The sequence below is a fragment of the Lissotriton helveticus genome, chromosome 7, assembly GCF_964261635.1.
Source record: "Lissotriton helveticus chromosome 7, aLisHel1.1, whole genome shotgun sequence".
Lineage (NCBI taxonomy): Eukaryota > Metazoa > Chordata > Amphibia > Caudata > Salamandridae > Lissotriton > Lissotriton helveticus.
In genome coordinates this window covers 57634302-57637741 of record NC_136068.1, presented here as the reverse complement: position 1 = coordinate 57637741, position 3440 = coordinate 57634302, and the positions used below count along the sequence as shown (strand labels likewise).

Here is a 3440-nt window from a genome sequence, read left to right as displayed (position 1 = left end):
CTGGAACATCAGACTTAACCGTAAATGCCACGGAGGGGGGACAAAGGCACACAGCTTGTTATCTCTTCACAGGTACTTAAGAGAGGCATGCTTTTGCCTTTGTTCAGTCCCTGTATATAAGAGATGCATGCACAGTAAGAATGTCAGATGTGTTGGCCTGTCCCAGTATTTACACAAATACCAATTTTATTTAGTTTATAACGCTATGCAACCCAATGAAGTGTGTCAGAACTCTTTACGTAACATTCCCATTATACATTGACAATAAATCATGTAGATGTGTGAATCAATGTACAAGATGAGTTACATGAGACAGGTTTAAAAGGTGTAGGAACATGTCCTTCATAACTCACTGTGCAATATATTACAAAGATTCAAATGAATGAAATGCAGGTGACAAAGGATATCTGTGTTCAAAGCAGAAACCCACTTACCTCTCTACATAAAATAAGAATCTGTTATCTACATGTTGCATAAAGTGGTATGCAGGAGACATATTAACCTTCTTATACTAGTTCAATTCAAATCTGGGACAACACAAAACACAGATCTCTTCAACAAATGTGTTAACCTCCAGAGTTATCAACACCATTATTATTATTCCCTGCGCTTTACTAGGCACCACTGCAGCAGGTGCATTACCCCAATAAAATATTTGAAGATGCAGATTTTGACACAATGAAGCAGAACAGATCAACTGCCATGCTTCTCCTTGTTGCCAATTTCTTAGTTGCAGGGTTTAAAATAAATAAATGATTTACTTGAGGCCCAGATTTTGCGTTGGGATTGTGCCACTTTTGTGCAACAACCCCAACACCAAATCTAATTTGTTAAATCTCATAATGCGCTTAAATGTACTCATGATATACCTGATATACATATGTGTGAGGTCTTAATATCTGATGTCGCTTCCTTTGATGTCACTTCCAGTGAGGTCACTTCTTGTGATGGCATGTGCAATGTCGCGCGACGTGGCTTCATGTGCTGTGATGGCACGTGTTATAATTTCACTTGCATACTGCCTAATTTGGTAAGTCTCCCACTTCCTTCTTCAGGACTTGTGCCCTACTTAGCAGAATATCTGCTGAGAGCAGACAGGCAATGATGCAGCAGTAAACATCAATGGCAAGGTATGGCACAGAAACGGCAGAAGCTTTGTCACCCGCAGACACACGTGAATCATTGCCACCAAGCACCCAAAGAGAGCAGTCAGCTTGAAGTGCAGCAAACATGCACACCGGCCAATCACAGCAAAGCACTGCCCGAAGGTATAAAGCACCCAGGCATAGACATATGTCTCAGTGAGATCCATTGAGCAGTTAGAGCATGGCCTTGTCTCCCTGACTTGAGGTAACATTTGATGTAGCAATGACAACCAGTGACCAAGTCCACATATGCCATTGGTTGACATTCTGGTAAGGGGTTAACGTTCCTTGCTAACCTACCTGAAAAACAAATGTTATGGCATTGAGCATTAGTTGAATCCCAGGATCACTGTCTGCTAGCTAAGGTTGTTTTCTGGAATATGGTGTATGAAAATGGAAGCTCTAAAAAATCCTTCAAAGACATCTCAGTTTAAAAAAAAGCATAATCAAAGAATAGCATATCAATGTTGCGGCATAGGCCATAACAAGAAGAAACTGTGACTGGTACTACAATTTACTAATGGTGTCAGATTGCACATCAATGTAGATATCTGTGCCAGACTCACAGAGGTATGTCCCATGTTCAATCACAGTCTTACTACCTTGGAAAATGTTCAGCTCCACTGGAACTGAGATCAAAACCTCCTTGCTCATGAAACTGACAGTCATTTTTGTGCGTGGCGGCACCTTCATCGGCAAACTTAACTCTGCCTTCTTCCTCGAGGTGAATGTCTCAACCTCATCTTTCTTCACTGTGAAGGTGTTGGACGCCTCTGCTGAAATATTGGCCACTCCTTGCAAGGTAAATGAGGCACCCACCTTGATTGAAGACACCTTGCTAAACTCAAAGCTATGGGAGACATATTTCTCATAGTCTTTGCAAGAAGCAGCTGTGAATTGCTGCTCGCTGTCTGTGTTGTTAGTGTAAAAATACTGATCTGCCTGGATGTTCTTTTCACTCTCTATCTTTTTCTTATCCCACAGAAGTGTGGCGGTGACGGAGGGTTTCCCAGGGCACAGAGGATACACATGGGATACTTGATCGTTGAAACCAATATCACGATAGTTTGCCAGATATTCACCAGCCCTGGCAACAATACACCTTCCCCCCCTATTTCGATGCTCATATAGAAGCCATGCCCCACTCTGGACTGTGTGGGAGGATATCTTATCATTCATGTTTCCAAACGATAGATTGGTCTCTTGAGTCAGAACTGTTTGATTACCAGAGGAATTGGGATTCTCATAGACTGTGATCTTTGGATTGGTCAGGTCTTCAGTGATCAGCCTCAGAGAAGATGCTTTGTCACTCAATTCAATGCCAGGATGTTCTCCCTCCTCTAGGGCAATGAACGAACCTTGATAATTGGGATGCTCGTAGATTAGCCATGGCTGCCCCACCACCTTCACAGACGAGATGCAGTCTCTGAAGCTCTCCAGTGCCAGATTCACAACATCCGCTGTATATGTCCTACTGAGCCCCTTGAACTTGGGATGTTCATAGACAGTGATGGTGTTCATGGTGATCAGGTATGAAGTTTCCAATGTGTTTTCTGTAGCTGACCCTGTGATACAAAACAACAGCTGGTCAGTGGAGAAAAACATGCATGATTGTGTGCAAATTCACAGCACTGACTCCTCTCTTTTAAATAAAAGAAGGTATATTATGATGCCAATGTCAATGTCAAGCTTATTGTATAAATGACTTAAAATCATTACAAGTTTCATAAAACACTAAATATCATGGTGTGAAAGAATACAGCAATAAAAACTCATAAAATATCTTCCTTATATGAGAACATGTTTTACAGCACAATATGATCAAAAAGTACAATTCTGATAAAAAAAAAAAAGTATAAATTTTTTCCAAGATGTTTTTGCTAGAGAAGGTATCCCTGGTGAAATTTTAACTGACAATGGTGGTCAGTTTACTTCCTTTGAAATGAAGACTTTTCTACAAAAATGTAATATCAAACATATTAAAACACCGTTATATAATCCCCAAAGTAACGTTAAAGTAGAGCGTTTCAACAAGATTTTAGTTGAATGTATACAGTCTACTCTAAAATGTAACATGAATGTGGAAATTGCTTTAAAAGAATTGATTTGGAGTTACAGAACGATGCCTCACAGTATTACAACCAAAACTCCATTCGAACTGATGCGACGCAGAAAAGCAACATCTAATTTATGTCCTTTTTGGATGACCACAAGCCTTGACAAAAATTTAAATATGAAAGAATCATGGAACTTAGCTAAATCAAATTCTGATATTTCAAGTGCAAAAAGAACATC

At 40.1% G+C, this 3440-nt stretch overlaps 1 pseudogene; it reads right to left on the bottom strand.

Moving 5' to 3' along the window:
* Positions 1 to 1652: 1652 nt before the first annotated feature.
* On the bottom strand, positions 1653 to 2688 carry LOC144766605 (epidermal differentiation-specific protein pseudogene; annotated as a pseudogene).
* Between the last annotated feature and the right edge of the window lie 752 nt (positions 2689 to 3440).